Source organism: Hemiscyllium ocellatum, chromosome 31 (genome assembly GCF_020745735.1).
Source record: "Hemiscyllium ocellatum isolate sHemOce1 chromosome 31, sHemOce1.pat.X.cur, whole genome shotgun sequence".
Lineage (NCBI taxonomy): Eukaryota > Metazoa > Chordata > Chondrichthyes > Orectolobiformes > Hemiscylliidae > Hemiscyllium > Hemiscyllium ocellatum.
The window spans coordinates 28361277-28384326 of NC_083431.1; the positions used below are offsets into that span (position 1 = coordinate 28361277).

The window sequence follows — 23050 nt, forward strand, 5'->3', positions numbered from 1 at the left end:
TGGGTATTGTGATGGTGCTCACAGCCTGAAAGGTTAGTGAAGGCAGAAACTCTCAACATTTTAAATGAAAATGTTTAGAGTTACAACATTTAAAACACATTTGGATAGATATATGAATAGGGAATGTTAGAAGAATATGGACCGCGCTGGCAAATGGGACTAATTTAGTTTGGGAAACTTGGTCAACATGGATGAGTTGGACCAAATGGTCTGTTTCCAAGCTGTATGTATTTGAAGTTCCGATATGGACGAAGAGCTAAAAAGTGGGATTAAGTTGAAGAATTTGGCTGACATAGCCATTGTTGGGTTGAAGAGCTGCCTTCTGATTTGTAAACTTGCCAATTCTCTTCTGACAGTGGCTTCCAAATCCATTGTTTCCAGCACCTAGGACAATGACAGCAGACACATTGGAACGAATACAGTCTGCAAGTTCCTGTTGCCATCCTGCCTTGGGAGATATCGTTCTTCCTTCATCAATACAGAGTAAAAACATGGAACACTCTCCTTTTTAACCTCTGTGGGTGGATAACACGAAGGCAACTCCACACCACCATCTCAAGGGCTCCTAAGCGAGGCTCACATCCTAATAAATGCACGTATACGAAACAAGAAAAAAGATATAATAGGATGGAGCAAAGGGAGATTTTCATGAATATTTAGCCTTAACTTATCCTTGAGAACAATGTGCTCCTCACCTACTCTGTCTAGAGCACCTGCAGTGAGGGGCAGCTGCTGTTCCTGGATGGGCTGAAAGGGGCGGAGCTCCGTGACAAAGCTGCCACCAGGTGGCGCGCGAGGGCCGCCAGCCAACACTCTGCAAAGATCTAGTTCCTTCAAGTTCGGGGGGTGGACAAGGGGCATCTTAATGCAATGTATTTTAATGCAATGCATTTTACATTGCAGCTGCATAATATTATTATTCTAACGCTTCCCCCCCCCCCGCTTTGAATCCCTGGCGTTGCTCCACACCTCATTCCCAAATAACAGCTATTTTGTTTTCCCAAATAATCACTTTATTCAGAGCAATATAAAAGCACAGCCTCTGAACCGTTTGCAATTTATTGGCCGTCCATCTGTGCTTTTTAAAACAAAAAAAAGAGGGAAAAATGCAATAATGGAGAGTGAGCAGAGTACGCCCTGTGAAGGAGAATGGAAAGTTTGGCACTGGCCAGAGAGACGTCTCGAGAGGTGGTAGGACAGGTCGGTGAAGGTGGAGCCTCATCACACATCACCCTCCCTCTTTTTTTCCTTTCGCCCCCAAAACAATAAAAGACTGAGCTCAAAACCATTAATCCGGCTGTTGTGATCGCCGGTCCTGGGAAGGGGAAAGTGTGTGCGCGCTGTCCTGGAAAGGAGACGTCTCATCGCGGGGTGACAGTGCACCCATTCCCCAGCGGCGGTAAGTCCACTCCCTCCCTCCTGCCGGCCGATGTTACTCGGTATTACTTTATTTATGTCCCCCCCTCCTCCTCCTCCTCCTCCCCCCCTGTGCAATGCTGATGAGGCTGACCTCCCCCCCCCCCCAGCGCTTCAGGAAGAAGTTGCTGCAGCCGCTGAGCTGTCACTTTTATCCCAGTCTCCCTGAGCCAAGGCCTGGGCGATGGAGTTTGCAGTTTTGTTTTTGTTTTGTTCTGTTCGGTTCCACCACCCAATCTCTATTCCAAGAGAGTTAAATCCGGAAGAGTTTTCGGGGTGGAGGTTCCTGCTTTCTCCCCGGGGACTCTATCTCCTGCATAAACTTTCTAATCTCACATCCTGCTTTGAATGGAGTTGACATCTTTTTCTCTATTAGTGCAACCTCGTGAGTACATTGTGTACCTGTTTTGCAGGGAACACCTGAACATTTATTCCTAACCTGGCTGCTGTCCCCTTTTCACTTCAGACTCCACTCCTTGCGTTGTTTGGAAATTTCCGAGTTCAATGTTTGCATTTCCGGACCGATTTGTTTAGTTTCCATAACCGTTTTACTGTCCGCTCGTTATCACAGTATCTGTACAAATCTTGTTGTGTTTATCCCATACTAGTTCTCCGTATTATTTCTCCCCACACTAGTTAAATGATATTAATACAGAATTAGTTTAAAAAAACAAAACCACGTATCCGAACTTAGAACTTTCTTCAGGATTTATCAGCAAAACTATTAGGAAATTTTAGCAGCGACTTGTGCTGTAAAACAGGTTGTCAATCCGTTGCAGTATGTAAAACTGACACATGTCAAAACGTGCCCTGTTTCTATGTCAAAGCTACTGCATTATTCGTTAGGTTGATGACAAGGTTCATGGTTAGAATTATTTTGTTGGTTCGAGTGAAATCGCAACTATGGAGGTTATTTGTTCCCATTTCAGTAATTCAATCAGCGGTAACAAAGCTTCCTCACTCACTATGAATTAGCCCAACAAGTGTGTTAGTGTAATACACCAACCTCACTGAGGAGAAAATTGAAGTTCATCCCAAACTCTGATGCCCATGTCTAGATGTGTACCATGCCCCGGTCCCATGTAACCATTCTGAAGCACTAACTCTGGTCTGTCCCCACAGATTCTGATAAATGTGCTAGTTTTTCCAGCAATTTTAGTTTTTGTTCCATACCAACTCTGTTTTCTGTTATACACTCAGCACACTTGGCAGCATCTGTGGAGGGAAATCAGAGTTAACATTTGGGTCGAATGAGTCTTCTTCAGAACCTGTTTTAATTTTGGAAGCTTTCTGTTTCACTGTTATCATTGTAATGAAATATGTATCTTTGAGTTGAATCTTTTTCAGTGACCCAGATAACTTGGTCCTCTCAAAAAAAACCTGCACAAGTGAATTGTACCGTGTTGTTTAGATAGCTTCAAACCTTCTTAGTAAGAGAAATGTGGTGCTGCCTGCTATGAAGAGTTTCTAACTTCTATTCCCACCTGCCTATATAAACACGTCTATATTTCAGGTTCATAATGAATATATAAAATTTACAGCACAAAAACTGGCCACAATGCCTCATAGATCAATGCAGTTCCACATTAACTTTTCTACAATTCTTGTGAAAAGACCTGCTATCATTTAACCCTTGTGTTTATTTAGTTTCTCCTTAGATGCATGCATGATACTCAATTACTCTTTATGATGCCAAATTCCCTACTCGAACCACTGTCCCAAGAAAAAAAAAAATTCCTCATGCATTCCCTATTGGATTCATGAGTGAAATGTCATCACTTTCAGAAATGGGTGGTGAGAATTGTATTAACCCACATAAACTGGTATCGTGTCAGAAGTCACACGACACCAGGTTATAGTCCGACAGGTTTATTTGAAATCACACAAGCTTTCGAGATGCAGCCCCTTTGTCAGGTGCAGTGAGGGAGCAGGGTGCACAGTTGCAGGGTTTATGGGCAAAGAGATCAGAAGATCATTCAACTGATGTGAGTGCAGTGTCAGATAATAAGTCTCTGCAGGTGACCAAGAATGTCAGACGATGTGTTAATTAATCTCTCCACTTAAACTCTGTGTCTGTGTGCCCTGCTCTCTCACTGAACCTGAGGAAAGGGCTGCACTCCGAAAGCTTGTGTGATTTCAAATAAACCTGTTGGACTATAATCTAGTGTCTTCTGACTTTGCCCACCCAAGTCCAACACTGGCACCTCCACAATCTGGTATGATAGTATGGAAGTGTGTGCGAACCTTTCCTTACTCCTTCTCTATTCCAAAGTTTCTGTTAAGAGTTGAAATATGTATCACTGTAAAAATGTAAAAGTACAGTACATTCATACAGTTGTATCCCTGTTGATAAGAGTTTTTAGATCAGTGTGGTGCTGGAAAAGCACAGCAGATCAGGCAGCATCCAAGGAGCAGAAAAATAGACAGGTTTCCCCGATGAAGGGCTTTTGCTCAAAACGTCGATTTTCCTGCTCCTCGGATGCTGCCTGACCTGCTGTGCTTTTCCAGTACCACTCTGATCTAAACTCTGGTTTCCAGCATCTGCAGTCCTCACTTTTGTGTTGATAAGATGTCAGTGCACTATCACTCCTATTGTTCAGATATCTGGAATGTAGAAAAACTTGTACGCTTGCCTTTTGCACTTTTTTCCTCCTTTTTTTTGATATGTAATCTTTCGTGAGTAAATACTAACATTCTTGTGTGTGAGAGAAGGGACTAAAATTAGACTTTGCATTGTGGTTTGTCACGTAATATAATGGAATTTAGGTCTCTGTAAGCTGTGTGAACTTGCACACATTTTTGTTTGGGTCAAACGGGTTCCATTCTTATCTGTCTATTGATGCTCTAATTTCAGTAAAGAACTAGGTGACTCAAATAACAACATATTTAGATGGTGGAATTCTAAGTTGATTTGCATTGACTATTCCAGTGTAGCCATGATGTGGAGATGCCGGTGTTGGACTGGGATGGACAAAGTTAAAAATCACCCAACACCAAGTTATAGTCCAACAGGTTTATTTGGAAATACTAGCTTTCGGAATGCTGCTCCTTCATCAGGTAGCTAAACCTGTTGGACTATCACTTGGTGTTGGGTAAGTTTTACTTTTTCCAGTGTGAGCAATGATTAATTTCTATTTTAGAAACTGTTTCTGTTTAAACAAGTGATATTCTTTTCACCATGCTCACTTATAGTCATTCTTTAAATGTACAGTGTGACCTCGGGATTTGTGATGACCTGGATAAGTTATACATAGTACCCTTCTGAGCATTATAAAGACGAAACTCTTTACTTCCAACATTTTCTGTTACTATCAGTATTTTGAAGAGTAGGCATCTGTGGAGAGAAACAACTGATGTTTTAACTCAATGATGATCCTTCATAATAACATTTTCATTGGTGTTTACAGTTTGTCACTTGTTTCAGAGCAGCCAGAGCTATGTTATAAGATAAACCTATCTGATTTTATATATGCATTTATTTAAAGTTTGGAGTTTGAATTGAGGTAGTAGCATATGACTTTTCTTTTGTGTCTGAAGTTAAAGACTTGACTGGTAAGTATTTCAATAGTTATAGTGATTTCTGTTTAACCAGCTTGAGGGCTACTTTGGCAACCTGATTTGTTCTTGTTTAGTTTATGACTTTATGACCTAGCAAGGTAGACAGTTACACCTCAAGGTTTCTATTAGAAGTTTCTAGACTTAAGCTAAAAGGAAGCATCCATAGCTTGGACTCAGAGTGTTTTGGTCTCAATTTTACTTTAATGGGACAGTTCTGTGAAGTCCTTACATGCATGTATTGAGCAGTGCTCCTGAGAAGGGGAGACCCTAGTAAAATTGGATGACCCCAGAGAGTAAGCAGTTAGTCATAGTCCCAAACCAGGGGTGTTGTGATAAAACCCTGAAGTGGTCTTGAAGGTGAGTTTGTTTAAACTCCAATGTATGATAACTTTTATTCTGAACTTATCAGAGGTGCCAGACTAGGAGTTAAAGTCACATTTACCTTAAGCCTTAATAGAGAGAAGGATTCTGGTATGAATATTATACAAGCATTGTTGCTGGTATGGACAAATGATATTTTGTAAAGACTTATTTTGGAGTTAATGGGATTTTACTTTTACTGTGCATTTAAAACTCTTTGAATATTGTGCTTCAAAACTTCTGTTTTATTGTTGAAATAACATCTGCAACAATGTTGCTAAAACACAAGCATTCAATCTCCTTAAAGCCAAAAACAAAACAATACATTAAGCCAAATTTCAGCCTGAGATCTGACTTGTCCAATAACAACATCAGTTGGCATCAAAATGGATAAATCCTAGATGATTTAATTATTCTTATTGAATTGAATTTATTGTCACGTGTACTGAGGCACAGTGAAAAGCTTTGTCTTGCAAGCAATACAGACAGATCACATTGTTAAATAGCATAGACAAGTAAATAATAGGTAAACAGTGACAAAACAAAAACACAGGTACAGGTGAATGCTAAGTTTGTGAGTCCATTCAGTATTCTAACAACAGTAGGACAGAAATTGTTTTGAAACTGGCTGATGCATGTGTTCAGGCTTCCGTACCTTTTCCCCGATGGTAGAGGTTGTAGAGAAGCATTGCCAGGATGAGATGGATCTCTCAGAATGCTGGCGGCCTTCCCTTGTCAGTGGGCCTGGTAGGTGGATTCTGTAGGTGGGAGGTTGGCCTTTGTGATTGTCTGTCTGGGCCGAGTTCGCCACTCTCTGTAACTGTCTCCGACCTTGAATGGTACAGTTGCCACACGAGGTAGTGATACATCCAGACAGAATGCTCTCGATAGCACACCTGTAAAAGTTGGCACCATCATGCCAAATTTCCTCAGCTGCCTGAGGAAGAAGAGATGTTGTTGGGCCTTTGTAACCAGTGTGTCCACATGGAGAGTCCAAGAAAGCTTGTTGTGGATGACCACTCCCAGGAGCTTGACACTCTCCAGTCGTTCCACCTCTGTGCTGTTAATGTGTAGGGGGCATGAGTAACATCCCGCCAATAGTCAATAATGAATTCCTTGGTTTTGCTGGCATTGAGAGCTAGGTTGTTCTCAGTGCACCATTTTTCCAGGTCTTCCATCTCCCGCCTATAGTCTGTTTTGTCGCCATCTGAGATTCAACTGACTATAGTGGTGTAAAGAATCCAAGTGCTATGGGCAGAATCTTATCAGAATCTGGGCTAAGGCAAGTTGTGGGGCAGAATTGGATGAGAAGTCTTGTAAGACCTCTCTCTATTTGGGAGCAACTTCTGCCATTGTGCCATCTTATGAGTTTTTGAGAAATAGTGCGGTGAGATTCTTGCTAGGCAGTGAGAAGTCATGGTTTAAGGGAGATTCTTGTTACTAAGTGCTTTGTTGACAGCCCAACTTACCTTATTAAAATTTGGCATTCTCTCTTCTCAAACAAGCTAAGCATAGATGGGAAAGAAAACCAATAATGCAGGAGTAATTCGGCAGATCAGGCAACATCTGTGGGAAGAAAGCAGAGTTAACGCCTTGAGTCCAGTGACATTTCATTGGAACTGATAGCAATCAGGAGAAACTAGTGTTTATGCTGAAAGGGGGGGGGGAGCTGTGTGGAAGGGAGACGTGAGTGCATGGTTAGAGATGGAGCCCAAAGACTGAGAGAGAGATATGAAGGGGATACTAAACGGGGTTTATGGATAGCAGGCCAGGGCAGAAGAGAAGCTGAATAAGTGATAATGAGAGGTGAGGGTAGCAGAGAATGGTGTAGGCTGTGCTGAAAGGTAATTTGACCAATTTTGACTAGAAACGGCTTAGGGGGATATGGACCAAATGTTAGCAAATGGGACTAGGCCAGATTGGGACATCTGGTCGACTCAAATGAGCTGAACCAAAGAGTCTATTTCTGTGCTGTATGACTCTGTCATGTGACATTTGGCCTGAATGTGGGTGAAAATGGATAGTCTGTGCTCGATTTTTGTAAAATTGTCTGTGTTATTTCATGACTGGGTGTGAGAGTGGGTAAAAAAAAACATGGAAGTTGGAAACAGGTTCTAAAGTTATTGAAACAAACTTGAGTTCATCGAGCTTGCAGGGTCCCCAAGTAGGAAATTAAATACTTTTAATTGAGCTTACACTGAGGCCTGTTACCATTGCAGCAGGACTGTGACAGAAATATTAATGTGGGAACACAGTGGGGTGTTGAAGTGGCAAGCAACTGGAAGCTCGGTTATTTTTTGCAGAGAGTTTTTAGGTGTTTTGCAAAGCAGTCACCTAGTCTGCACTTCATCCCTCCAATGGAGAGGAGACCATATTATGATCAGGGAATACAGTAGACTAGATTGATTTGAAATGCAGGTAAGTCACTGCTTCACTTGGATGGTATGTCTGGGGCCTGGGATAGTTGAGGAGGGAGGAGATAAATGGGCAGGTGTAACACTTTCTTCTGCAATTGTAGTGGAAGGTGCTGTGGGGAGGTGTTAGGAATGGAGAAGGAGTGGACTAATGGTGTCCTTAGGGAACAGCCCCTGTGGAATGTCGACAAGGAAGGGGAGGGGAATATATGTCTTGTTGTAGCATTGTTGGAAGTGAAGGAAATGGCTGCTAATGATTCTTTGGATGTGGATGCTGTTGGGGTGGTAAATGAGGTCCAGGGGATCCTATCGCTGATGTATGGACCAGATCAAACACTGTGAAAACATATTGAGAAGATAATTAAGACCCTAATGTTTTCTTATTTTAAGGGCATTGTGTTCCAGATGCATTTGGACTGGTCAAATTACCAAGCTTGCAACAAAACAAATTATATTCATGCACTATAATTAAAATATAGACAAAATAAAAGAAAGAATTGGCTTAACTATAAATCTATCAAAATGCTTAACAAAATAATTTATCAACTAATTAATTAACTGTTCCAGTATTGTAACGTGTAATAAACACACCCTTGGCATAGGCAAACTCAGTAAAATAGATTGTCTCACATGCAAGCCTAGCAGCAGGAAGAGAACCCCAGCTTTTGGCTGTAACAGGGAAAGAAATAAGAGCTTCTACATTCAGCTTCAAGACCACAGCAACTGCTGAAAACTAAAATTAAAAATCCTGGTTCTGTGAGAGCTTGACCCCACCCATTCAAGTTGCTTCTATTATTCCAACTTAAAAAAAGCCCAAACTATTTAGTTTGACACCCGTCGCTTTCCTCATTTTAAAGCTGACAGGAGCACTGCTCCCAGCATGGTTTGGATAGACACCATCACAATGGCACCAGCACTTTGAAAAGGAAGATTTCTACCAGTGTCCCACAAACTAGAACCCACTTCTCCTACATGAGTTTGGACCATGAGTGTAATAAGATCATTAGAGTGTGGGCAGGGAAAAACACTGAGGCAGTGCTCACCTGATAATTCACAGTGATTATTGTTCAATAATGGTTATTGGTTACTGATCAGATAGAAACAATTCCACCTGTCGTCTTCCTGCAAGAAATGTTGCAACTAACTGTATTCTGACTGCCACCCCCCTGAGTAATTACTCTCTGGAGTATTCAGGGCATGGACCTGGAATCATCCTGTTTTGGTTGGTCCATCATCTCACCATAATTTACTTTCTCAGCCATAAATTTGTGTTATAAAAGCTATCACATAGCTCCACATCACTTTCAACATCCAACTGGTGGAAAAAATGTAGAAACTTAGCAGGTTAGGCAGCATCTCTGAAGAGAAACAGTTAACATTTCAAGTTGATGACCTTTCATCAGGACAGCCAGATTTGTCTCGTGGCTACTGCATCATATCCTTTAAACTGTGCTTCTAACTCAGTTTGTTTTATACTTATATTTGGTACATTTGTGTACAGAACATAGTGACATATTGCTAGATAATGAGAGTAAAATCTATCAACTTGACTGCTACCATCCTGGCACTTGTACACTACAGCGATAATGTAAGTTATTGATTAAGCACATCAATCAATCTTGATCAATTAACCTACTTTGGGTCCATGCATGAAGTCAGGAATATCTAAGTGGTCCCAAGTCACTTACTCCTCCTACCTTATACTTATTTTTGTTTACAATTATGTGGAAAACTGGGTGTCATTGATTAATCACAAGCTTTTTTTAATGTTTTGTGACTTTGGAACTGAGGGTGCTAGAAGAGAAGGAAATAAGAGCATTGCCGGAACCATGTTCTGTAAGCTGAAGTCCTGTTTGACAATTATTTTAAAAAATCAACCTTTTGTATTCATGCTTCCTGAACCAATAAAACGTGAAAAACGTCTTGACTTATTTTCCCTAGAGACTGCCTTTCAACAAGTTGTTAATATTGTAAATGTACTGGGACAGATTTTTACTGGCTCAGTTAATGGGGAAACATTGAACAATCTTCTGTAGTCTGTTAATATGATTTAGTCGTGAGTAGTTATCTTGACTGATCTGTTTGACAACGTTATGGTAGACCACCTGGAACTCTTGATCCAGAGACTTGATATCTGCCTATCTGTGTCACAGTACCCTTTCTTGTGGATATCTTATGTGGGCGGCATGGTGGCACAGTGGTTAGCACTGCTGTCTCACAGCGCCTGAGACCCGGGTTCAATTCCCGACTCAGGCGACTGACTGTGTGGAGTTTGCACGTTCTCCCCGTGTCTGCGTGGGTTTCCTCCGGGTGCTCCGGTTTCCTCCCACAGTCCAAAGATGTGCGGGTCAGGTGAATTGGCCATGCTAAATTGCCCGTAGTGTTAGGTAAGGGGTAAATGTAGGGGTATGGGTGGGTCGCGTTTCGGTGGGTCGGTGTGGACTTGTTGGGCCGAAGGGCCTGTTTCCACACTAAGTAATCTAATCTAATCTAATCTAAGGTTAACAAGTAGGGATGACATCAATTGACAGCATTAGTTAGTTGAGTTCTGAAATTCCATAAGAACAGAAGTTTACTTTGTCTGGAGAATAGAATTAATTGGGGCAAATAGCACACTAAAAAGGACAGCATTTTTAACTACTCATGTTGGACTAATGTTAATCAGCTATTGACATCGAAGTAGCAAGATAATTAATATGACCAAAGTAGAAGATTTTATTGACTATCTGTCCAATCTAATTTGAACAACTTTGTTTGCTGAATGAACTCAATATTGTAATTATATTTGGTCCATTTGTTAACTTGTTGAGACCATGACATTTTATTTCTTACCTTTCTTCAATGTACCATAAAAGAAAAGCATGGACCTTGATAGACAGGCAAATATGTTGTTATTGTTCCCACAAAAGAACATCTTCCTAACTGTAGGTAATTTGCTCTATTTCAATGTGTATGTGTCCCATTTCTTGGTCATGTGCCATGCTTTACTAGGAAAGCAAAGAAGTAGGCATTTTACTGTGAAATCAGTGTTAAACATTTTGCTGAGTCAGTGTTGGAGGATATACTGGTGTTGCAAATATTCTGGAATTGGTGTTATAGCATTAATAGGGTTTGCATGTAAATTGAACAGTTGGAAACACAGGTGATTTACTGGTGGTGGTGAACAGATGAAAACTACTACAGGTGATGTGATGGTGTGTAAAACGGTTCAGTTTTCTGTGATATATACAAAAGAAGTAGAAAGTCAATTGTAGAAAAGTTAGTGGGAACTCACATGGCACAATGGAAGTGTCAGAAGACCTTGCTTCAAGTCCCATCTTCACTAGAGACGTTTACTAATGTGTCTGAACAGGTTGATTAAGGTCATTTGTCAATGGCAGGAGGAAGAGATTGGTCGGAATTCATTGGTCTTTCAATATACCCACATATCTTCTTGCTATAGTAATGGATGTCTGCGTTTCTGCAGAAACAAAGGAAGTACTTATCTGCATCATGAAGATTCAGCTCTGAGGCCAAAGCCTCCAAAGTCTGAATATTATTCCCTACTCCAAAGCAGTGCACAGAAAAGAATGATCAGCTTTCTTAGCCACAACCTGTACCATCTAGAAGGACAAGAGCAACAGACACAAAGGAACACCACCATCTGTCAGATCCTACACAAGCCAAATACCATCCTAACATTGAAACATTTTGCAATTCCTTCATTTTGATGCTGGATAAAGATCCTGAAACTTCTTAAATAGCAGCATAAGGGAGGACAGTATTGATAAGCTAAAGCACAGTGATTCAAGAAAGAGGTTCACTTTCATCTGAGGGAAGTTAAAGGTGGACAATTGATGATGGCCTTGTCAGTGACATGTACTCTTCATGAATAAGTAAACAAAAGAAAATCAATCTAGTAATTACTGAAGGGAATGTTAAGCAGTGATGTGAACTTATGTACAAAGGTGAATTTGTATTTGGTTTGCACGCACATCTTCAGGTTTTTTGACTTCACATTTAAATGAAGTGACATCCAGGGAAAAAAATATCATTATTTTGGCCACTTGTCAGAGCTGGAAAATGTAGAGATGCTTATCTAGAGATGAAAGTATGAATATGGAAGGTGGGAAGGAGAAACAGAAAGAAGGCTTGATGTGGGCACAGTTGGATGATAGATATCACAGAATGGCTGTACGTGAGTTACACTGAATGTATGAGCTAATGCTGTACTGTTAAACATGACAAACCATGATGGCAAATCTCATCACAAGCAGCAGCTGCATATTTCCAAAATATTTCAGTCTGCATTTTCCTTTAAGAAATAGTGCTACAAATTGTATTTCCCATGAGCAGAATGCTTCCCACAATAATTGCTTGCAAAATGTATTCAGCAATTCAACGTGAAGGTTCACTATACTATTGGCATAATTATAATGACTGGTTACATTTTCGTAATTATTTGCAGATTAACGTTTTTTTCAAAATTTAATTTGAGGATTCTGTTCATGTAGTCATCATTTTAGTGGGGTCATTTACCTCAGTTGGCTGGACAGCTGTTTATAGGGTCATAGCGTTTTTTGCAACTTTTGCGATGCAGAATAATGCCAACAGCATGGGTTCCATTCCTGCACTAGCTAAGGTTACCATGAACAATTCTCTCCTTGCTGTAGCCTGTGGTGATCCTGTGATTAAACCACCACCAGTTATCACACTCTAATGAGAGAGCAACCCTCTTCTGGCAGGACTATGGCTACTTTACCATTGTAGTTACGCCACCAGAAAAGATGAACAGTTTTTTTACTTGAGTATTAAATTCAGTGGATAAATCCTTTCTGTCTAATGTATGTACTGTTTCCCTTTTAGTAATACAAGGTAAGTATTGCTGAAAAAGATATTGGTCGAAGCTTTCATCTCCCACTCATGAGGACAATTCACATGAATGCCAATTCAACAGGAACACCAGCATTTATACTGCATTAGAAGAGAGTGCTTGATTGGTTAGCAAGTGGGATATGAATGTGGAAGTGTTGCCATGATCAATGCACTAATTAATGATCAAACACAAAAATTGCTGGAGAATTTCAGCAGGTGTGGCAGTATTTATGCACAGAAACACCATTTAACATTCTGGGTCTAGTGACCTCCTCTCTTCTTCTCTCTACTACTACCACTACCACCAACCCCCCCCCCCCCCCCACCCCCCCCCACCCTCCCAACCAAGCCCCGGCTTCAAACACTGGACTCGAAATGTTAACTTTATTTCCTACACAGATGCTGCCACGCCTGCTGAGTTTCTTTAGCAATTTCTGGTTTTGTTTAGTTTTAGATCTTTAGCATCTGTAGTTCTGTTTTGTGAAGACTGACCATTAATTGCTAGACTTTGTTTAAATTTTAAACCAGGCAATTTGACTCTGGTCAGGACATAGCCTGAGAAATGAACTGACTGTTACCTGTTTTGAGTTGAAACAGATACAATGCTTCTACATGTTTGTTTGTTCGTTCGTTCATTCGTTCATTCTTTCTTTCTGCAAAGAACAGGACGTTTGTATAGTAATATCTGTAGCTTCCAGTATATGGCAGACATGTAACACTGTGAGCCTGACTTACAATCCAAAATTGATTGTCAAAATAACTCTTCACATACTCAGTTATAAAGCATATTTCCAAAAGAAGAATCGCATCAAATGTTGGATACTCTGTTGTGAATTTTGCAAGTTAGATGCAATCAACACCTTGCTTGTTGCAAACAGCTGGTGGGGTATGTTGTTTGATAGGATCTACCAGTCTTTGAGAGATACAGCCTACATACCTAGCATATCTGTTCTGATGAGTGCAAGATAAGAGGTTTCAAAAAGATTATTGTTTCATCAATACTCATTCTGAACTACCAAATGACTAAATTTAAAGTAACTTGCATGATGTCTTTTACCCTCCATCTTCATTCCAAACTTCAAGAAAGTAATCATTAAGTCCTTTCCTTTAAGGCTGATGTTACATAGTATTCATGTTCTGTACTGCACCCAGCAAACATTTTATCTTCCATTCTCTTTTCACCACTATTTCTACTTTTGATTACTGTCCTTTACACTTCAGTACTCCTTTTTCTCCTAAACTTTGCTAAGAGAAACAGCATATAATTTGTGGAAGAAATGCTGCACTCAGCACAATGATAAAGATCAAGCAAAAAGTTATTTATGAAATGAGACAACTTATATGCACGGTTGAGGAGCTGGTGTATGGAAGAAGATTTCACATTTTTGGATCATTCAAATCTCTTTTCAGGGTAGAAGTGACCTGTACAAGAAGGACAGATTGCACCTAAATTGGAAGGGGACTAATATACTGGCAGGGAGATTTGCTAGAACTGCTTGGGAGGATTTTAAACTCGTAAGGTGGGGAGGGGAGGAGGGTGGGTGGACCCAGGGAGACAGTGAGGAAAGAGATCGATCTGAGACGGGTGCAGATGAGAACAGAAGTGAGTCAAACAGTCAGGGCAGGCAGGGATAAGGTAGGACTAGTAAATTAAACTGCATTTATTTCAATGCAGGGGGCCTAACAGGAAAAGCAGATGAACTCAGGGCATGGTTAGGAACATGGGAATGGGATATCATAGCAATTACAGAAACGTGGCTCAGGAATGGGCAGGATTGGCAGCTTAATGTATCAGGATACAAATGCTACAGGAAGGATAGAAAGGGAGGCAAGAGAGGAGGGGGAATGGTGTTTTTGATAAGGGATAGCATTACAGCTGTGCTGAGGAAGGTTATTCCTGGAAATACATCCAAGTAAGTTATTTGGGTGGAACTGAGAAATAAGAAAGGGATGATCACCTTATTGGGATTATATTATAGATCCCCCAATAGTCAGAGGGAAATTGAGAAACTTGTAAGGAGATCTCCGCTATCTGTAAGAAATAATAGGGTGGTTATGGTAGAGGATTGTAACTTTCTAAACATCGACTGGGACTCCATAGTGTTGAGGGTTTAAATGGAGAGGAATTTGTTAAGTGTGTACAAGAAAATTCTCTGATTCAGTATGTGGATGTACCTACTAGAGAAGGTGCAAAACCTGACCTACTCTTGGGAAATAAGGCAGGGCAGGTGACTGAGGTGTCAGTGGGGGAGCACTTCGGAGCCAGCGACCATAATTCTATCCATTTTAAAATAGTGATGGAAAAGGATAGACCTCATCTAAAAGTTGAAGTTCTAAATTGGAGAAAGGCCAATTTTGATGGTATTAGGCAAGAACTTCTGAAAGCTGATTGGGGGCACATGTTTGCAGGTAAAGATATGGCTGGAAAATGAGAAGCCTTCAGAAATGAGATAACAAGAATCCAGAGAAAATGTATTCCTGTCAGGGTGAAAGGGAAGGCTGGTAGATATAGGGAATACTGGATGACTAAAGAAATTGAGGGTTTGTTTAGGAAAAAGAAGGAAGTCTATGTAATGTATACACAGGATAGATCGAGTGAATCCTTAGAGGAGTATAAAAGCAGTAGGAGTATACTTAAGAGGGAAATCAGGAGGACAAAAAGGGAACGTGAGATAGCTTTGGCAAATAGAATTAAGACGAATCCAAAGGGTAACTAGGGAGAAAATAGGGCCCCTCAAAGGTTAGCAAGGCAGCCTTTGTGTGGAGCCACAGAAAATGGGGGAGATAATAAATGAGTATTTTGCATCAGTATTTACTGTGGAAAAGGATATGGAAGATATAGACTGTAGGGAAATAGATGGTGATATCTTACAAAATGTCCAGATTACAGAGGAGGAAGTGTTGGATGTCTTGAAACGCATCAAGGTGGATAAATCCGCAGGGCCTGATCAGGTGCACCCTAGAACTCCATGGGAAGCTAGAGAAATGATTGCTGGGCCTCTTGCTGAGACATTTGTATCATCGATAGTCACAGGTGAGTTGCCAGAAGACTGGAGGTTGGATAACGTGGTGCCGCTGTTTAAGAATGGTGGTAAGGACAAGCCAGGCAACTATAGACCAGTGAGCCTGACATTGGTGGTGGGCAAGTTGTTGGAGGGAATCTTGAGGGATGAGATGTACATGTATCTGAAAAGTCAAGGACTGATTAGGGATAGTCAACATGGTTTGTGTGTGGGAAATCATGTCTCTCAAACTTGATTTGAGTTTTTTGAGTATGTAACAAAGAGGATTGATGAGGACAGAGTGGTAGATTTGATCTATATGAATTTCGGTAAGGCATTCGACAAGGTTCCCCATGGGAGATTGATTAGCAAGGTTAGATCTCGCGGAATACGAGGAGAACTAGCCATTTGGATACAGAACTGACTCAAAGGTAAAAGACAGAGGATGATGGTGGAGGGTAGTTTTTCAGACTGGAGGTCTGTGACCAGTGGATTGCCACAAGGATCAGTGTTGGGTCCTCTACTTTTTGTCATTTACATAAATGATTTGGTTGCAAGCATAAGAGGTACAGTTAGTAAGTTTGTAGTTGACACCAAAATTGGAGATGTAGTGGACAGCAAAGAAGGTTACCTCAGATTACAACAGGATCTGGGCCAGATGGGCCAGTGGGCTGAGAAGTGGCAGATGGAGTTTAATTCAGATAAATGCGAGGTGCTGCATTTTGGGAAAGCAAATCTTAGCAGGACTTATGCATTTAATGGTAAGGTCCTAGGGAGTATTGCTGAACAAAGAGACCTTGGAGTGCAGGTTCATAGCTCCTTGAAAGTGGAGTCACAGGTAGATAGGATAGTGAAGGTGGCATTTGGTATGCTTTCCTTTATTAGTCAGAGTATTGAGTACAGGAGTTGGGAGGTCATGTTGCGGCTGTACAGGACATTGGTTAAGCCACTGTTGGAATATTGCGTGCAATTCTGGTCCCCTTCCTATCGGAAAGGGTTCAGAAAAGATTTACAAGGGTGTTGCTAGGTTAGGGGATTTGAGCTATAGGGAGAGGCTGAATAGGCTGGGGCTGTTTTCCTGGAGTGTCGGAGGCTGAATGGTGACCTTATAGAGGTTTACAAAATTATGAGGGGCATGGATAGGATAAATAGACAGACAAAGTCTTTTCCCTGGGGTTGGGGAGTCCAGGACTAGAGAGCATAGGTTTAGGGTGAGAGGGGAAAGATATATAAGAGAGACCTAAGGGGGCAACCTTTTCCATACAGAGGGTGGTACGTGTATGGAATGCACTGCCAGAGGATGTGGCGGAGGCTGGTACAATTGCAACATTTAAGAGGCATTTGGATGGGTATATGAATAGGAAGGGTTTGGAGGGATATGGGCTGGGTGCTGGCAGGTGGGACTAGCTTGGGTTAGGATATTTGGCCAGCATGGATGGGTTGGACCGAAGGGTCTGTTTCTATGCTGTACATTTCTATGACTCTATATATTTGTATCTTTTTGTGGGTCTGTAGTGCATTAGAGTTAGCTTGCTAAGATATGATATGCTATCACAGAGTGCTGTAATATTGTCTGGTGTAATTGAAAGACCTCAACTAAAACAAGTGCTCGTCAAAAAGCAGAATGAAGTTATATCGATGTGATGCTGTTTTGTGGTATTGTGTGATTGTCAAAGGCTTATTTTTATGCGCTTACTATGCCAACATTCTACATTTTTTATTATCAATGTTATTGAACCAAACACATTTGCCACTCCCTTTGGAGAAGCTGCTTTTCAAAATATTGTCTTGCAGAAATTTTTTAAAAATAAATTTGTTTTATAGAGTTAGCACTTCATGCTTGTTGGTTAGAATTTGGAATTATAATTGTTCTACAGGCCAGATGTATTTTTCAAAACTAATTATGTTACATTTTGAAAGACAGTAATATTAAATATTTCAGGAAGCTGGAGAGGATATAAGTAAACAGTACAATTTAATACCAGTTTTCTCTAGATTGTCACTTAGACAGCCATACAAGGGAAAGGTTATTTCCCTACAGATGATGAACACAGAGTATGACTAAATGCATGTATATTGTAGAATAATATGCTGACTCTTATGCTTTTAGATGAAATGCTAGTTTTGTAGTGTTTTTGAAGGGTTTCTCGCTGAGAAGCCTCATGAGATCTCTTCCATATTTTCCTAAACTCGCCCAATTAAATATCTGCCGTACCCCTATGACACTCATCTCGCCTGATTTCTGCATTATTCTTGCCATGTGCCATGCCCGGAAGAACTTGCAGCTCACTTGATATCTAATTGCCAGTATCCCTAGTGCTCCTGCCAGATGTAAGAAGTTACTGCACTCAGATGAGCACTGGCTTTTGTGGTTGTATATAATTCAAAGTAGTATTGGGTTGGAGGAGAAGGAATGGGTCATGAGTGTCATAACCAGCTGTGAATAGAGTTACAATTCCTAGTTACTTTTAAGAGGCCTGTAGGTGGTGGTTAGTTTTTGAATTAAAATGATAGGATTATTAAACAATAGTGAAAATCTACAATAGATTACTTTGACAGAGAATATACCCAGTTGTTCATAAGAAACAGTTGTCTCAATGTTAGTAGTATCTCTTGTTGTGTCATAATTCGCAAGAAAAACTATAAATGGTAAAAACATAAATTGTTCATTTCTGCTGTTTTAAATTAATTGTCTTTTTTTCAAGTGATAAAGAAGTTCTGTTTTCATCCATCAGAATTTCACCAAAGAACTCATACCCAAAATATGAGATGTAATTAAAATTTATCAGATGCTTGTAGTATTTTCTTTTTTAAAAATCTTTACATTATAGGACTCCATCGTTGTGCATGAATGAGTTAACTGTAGTTGATACAGTCTCACAAGTGGATGCTCTGATTGCTTTGCTGCTTCCAGTTTCTCAGTCCTAAGAGGAATGACTAATTCCCAATTTCATTGGGAGTTGATAGTTGGACTTATTTTTAAAGGCATTGACCTCCTCAGCAGGGCAGCATGATGGAGAAGCACTGCATGTTTTCATGATTCACACAAAATAAAACACATCAATGACAATGCTATTTCTTTTATGTAAGATTAATCATCACTTTTTTAAAAAAAAAGTTGTTTTAGTCTGGCACTGTCATAAGCACCTGATTTTTAACTTCCGACTGTATATAACCTTAATGTATATAGGCCTATAGTTTGCAGATTTTTGAATTAAGACTGCCAGAAAGGTCTAAGTAATTGGGCAAACAAAGTATTATTGGGAGTGAATTAAGCTTGACTAGTACAAAAATAGATTTTAGTTCTGCCAATAAATTAAAAATAATGCTTCTTCAGTTACCCATTTGCTTAGTGGCTGGAGGCAGAAGGTACCATATTGCTGCGTCTTACAATATGTATTTATATTGCACTTTTAATTAACAACACACCCCCAAGGTGCTTCACAGGGACTTTATGCAGTAAAATTGAATGCTGAACTACATAATGTGATATTAGGGCAGAAGGCCAAAAGCTTGGATGAAGAGGTAGATTTCAAGGAGAAGTTTAAAAGAGGACTGTAGAGAAAATGGGGGAAGAATTCCAGAGCCTAGGGCCAAGGCAACTGAACATACACCAGAGGTAGAGTGACTAAAATTGGTCATGTTGAAGAAGGCAAAATTTTGGAGGTCTGTGAGACAAGAGGAGTTTAGAGATAGGGAGATTCAAGGTCACACTGGGAAATGAAAACAAAAATAAGAATTTTCAACTGTGTGTTTTTGATTGGGAGCCAGTGTAGGTTTAGTGAGCACGTGGGTTGATGCATGATGGGCCTTGGTGTGAGTAAGGTTAGAAGCTGAAGGGTTTTTAATGTCCTCCAGTTTGAAGAGAGTTGTATTAGAATTACAAGGTTTGGAGGTAACAAAGGCAGGAGATAAGTGTTGAGGCAACAGACAGGTTGAGATTGTTGTCTGATATGACTGCAAGGATACCCACAATCTGGTTCTGCCTCAGAGTACCCAGGGAGAGGAATAGCCAGGAGACTGGAAGAACACAGCAAGCCAGGCAGCATCAGGAGGTCGAGAAGTCAACATTTTGGATGCAACCCTTCTTCAGAACTACTTAAGCAGTCCTGAAGAAGGGTTATACCTGAAACGTTGGCTTCTCCACCTCCCACATGCTACCTGGCTTGATATGTTCTTCCAGCCTCCTCCCTGTCAACTTTGGATTCCAACATCTGCAGTTTTTTTTCTCTCTAACCAGAGAGAGTAATAGAGCTTTTAGGTGGGGAATAGAGTTGGTAGTGAAGTAGGGAACAAAGACTTAAGTCTTTGGACTGTTTGTGGAGGAAATTTCTGTTTTTTCAGTAGCTGACTGGAAAACTCAATCCCTTCTTTTTTGGGATGCTAGAATTGACATCTTTTGAACCAAGGTGTGGAATCCGGGCAGACTACCAAATTCACCTTGTTGTTTAGTGACCTCTGCTGAAATGGAGAAAAAGACAATGTAAATTAGAAGCCTATTAAGAGGCTGTTTAGTCTTTCGTGTTTGCTTAATGCAAATTTAATTTAAGTTCTTAGAACCAGTAGCTTTAGGTCAAAGGAAGAACATTGAGGTTGAAAAGGGTATCCCACAGTGATACAGATTCACTCATCATTTCTGTTAAGTCAAAGGATGAAGGATTACTCAAGTGCACAGTGAACAGTTAGCCTCTGGAGAGCTCTCGTGATACAATGGTAGTGTCCTTGCACCTGGGCTAGAAGGTCTGGGTTCAAATTTCACTGGTGCTGGAAATGTATCGGTCAAGTTGCCATAGTCTGATATGATCACAGGGCTGCTCTCTCATTTGAGAGAGATGACTGGGGAAATGTTTCACGTGTTTGAACAGCTTGATTTAAACTTCTTACAGCCATTGATTTTATAAATTTGGATTACATAGGTCCGTTACAACACACAAGTAGACTAGTTGGTCTGTTGTGTCTGTGCTGGTCTCTGCAAAAACATTTCAGCCAGTCCCACTTCACTGCCCTTTTGAAGCAGCTCTGCAACCTTTTTCTCTCCAGCTGCTTATCGGATTCTCATTTGAAAGCCATCAATGAATTGGGCTCCACCAGAGATTTGCCATTTCTTTCCAGATTTTAATAACTCTGTGTAACACTCATATCACCATTGATAAATGTGAATAAGCAAACCATGTTTGTAAAACAGACAGGTTCAGATTGTTGTCTGATATGACTGCAAGAATACCCACAATCTGGTTCTGCCTCAGAGTAGCCAGGGAGAGGAATAGCCAGGAGACTGGAAGAACACGGCAAGCCAGGCAGCATCAGGAGGTCGAGAAGTCAACATTTTGGGTGTAACCCTTCTTCAGAACTTCTTAAGCAGTCCTGAAGATAGGTTATACCTCAAATGTATTAGAAAAAAATCACAATACTTTGGATTTCCCAAATGCCTGCAGAGGAATTGACTTCAAACTAGAACGGGCATATCTACTCACTATTGCTGAATTTCAGTTGTGAGGCTATTTGCAGATGAGTACTGAGATGACTCCCTGACCTCCACACTATTGTGCCAGACATTTGGACTTGTAGTTGGAATCTGGCACCTGAGAGTCGAGCCTTTTTTCAAAGGATCAATGCGCTATCTGCCAAACATTGCAGTCTGGACCCAGTGACCTAGCGGCTTATTATCATTTTAACTGCTTGATCAGAAACAAATGGTGCGCAAATTGAAAGGGCTGGAAGTATGAAGGAGCAATGAGACGCTAAGTTCAGATATGTTCTAATCAACTTGATCTGACATGTTATGACCATCTCTAGAGCACATGGGACCTGAACCCAGACCTCCTAGTTCAGAAACATAAACAGAAATTGCTGGAAAAGCTCAGCAGGTCTGACAGCATCTGTGAACAGAAATCAGAGTTAACTTTTCAGGTTGAGTGACCCTTCCTACTAGTCCAGAGTTGTGACACAGACACTGAACCACAAGATACCATTTGGTCAAATGTATTCCCAATAGGTTTCTGGCATGGTTCCTTTCTTTCCCCCTTTTCCTGTCCCAGTGCTCCTCATCGAACACATCCAGTTCTGGAAAATTGGAATCATGCTAAGCATTCAGGAACTCATGGAACTCTTGTAAGTTTAGACACTGCCTAGACCTTGGCATAGCACACCCGCCAACATAACTCTACCACCCATGTGTTTTCAGTAAACTAGATCTTCCCAGAATGGATTGACATTGGAGTTAATTAATAACAAATTGTTGCAACAATCGCTTGCCTTTAACTCAGTAAAACATCTCCAGGCACTTCAAAGGAATGTTACAAAACAAGATTTTGACACCAACCTACGCAATGAATTATTAGCACTGGAAGTGGTAGATTTAAAGATAACTTTAGAGAAGAAAATAGAGTTAGTGGTTTTGTGAGGCCTTTCCAGAGGTTAGCACCTATCCAGCTGATAGTCTGGCTACCAATGGTGGAACAATTAAAATCAAAGAGACCAGAACTGGGCTGTGAACATATTTGAAGAGTGCAGAGATCTCACATGTTTAGGGGCTATAAGGGGTTTTGGTGTTGGGGATGAGTAAGGCAATGAAACTTGAATATTTGAGTAATTAATGAACCAGGAGTGAATGTCGGTCAGTGAGCCCATGTAATATAATGTCTGATTGGGACTTAGTGTAAATATAAGTAGTATACATTCGTGTAGGGTGGAGATTGTGAGGTTGGCCACTAGAGCATTGGATTTTGGGGGTCTAGAGATAGGGTTTAATCAGGTGTGGGAGGAGCAGAGGCAAGAGTCGGTAATAGGTTGTCTTGATGATGTAGCCTATAAGGACACCTATGCAAGAAAACTGCGCTCCTTTCATTAGCACCAAGTTATCAAAATGTAATCTGGATGTCCTACAAGAGTAAACTATAGACTTTTTTATGTCCAATAGGTGGGTCTACACAAGGTTAAATTTCAACAAATGCCTTTTTGCAAAAATTCAGAATGGAACTGGGTTTAGCAACTCCATATCTTTACACAAAGCAAAATAGTGCAAGTGCTATAAATATAAAACACAAAGTACAATACAAATCAAGTTTTCTATACATATAAAATGAAACTTTTTAGAAAGAGATATCAACAGCAAAATGAAAGATTCAACCTTTCTCCCACAATCAATCCCACTGAAGCATTGATTCTACACTGCACTTTGATATTTCCTACTCAACTGACACTTTCCAATTTTGATTTCGAAGAGTGTTCTTTCCAGCTGGGGGGAGTAGATTTATTTGCAGTTCTGACAGTCGTGAAGTAAACTGTTTCATTCTGCAAATTTGTCCAAACTAACCTGTCCTTCTGCTGAGGTCTTCAGTTCATAAGAACAGTTTCATAATTCTGATCTCTATCCATCTGTTTATCTGAAATGGTATTGGATGATTTGTTGACAACAGAGGTTAGTAGATGGAAAGCAAGGACAAA

General features: G+C 40.5%; 1 protein-coding gene across 5 annotated transcripts in view; it reads left to right on the plus strand.

Annotated features, from left to right (window-relative positions):
* The first annotated feature begins 1135 nt into the window (after positions 1 to 1135).
* LOC132830283 (rab effector Noc2-like) overlaps positions 1136 to 23050 on the plus strand; it is a 176021-nt gene continuing 154106 nt past the window's right edge. For 2 of the 5 annotated variants that reach the window (XM_060847833.1, XM_060847830.1), the window contains exon 1: positions 1136 to 1399. The gene's annotated coding sequence lies outside the window, so the exon portion shown is untranslated. Of the gene's footprint in view, positions 1400 to 1713; positions 1802 to 23050 lie in introns of those variants that run through there. The other 3 variants (XM_060847831.1, XM_060847829.1, XM_060847832.1) reach the window with 2 other exon arrangements.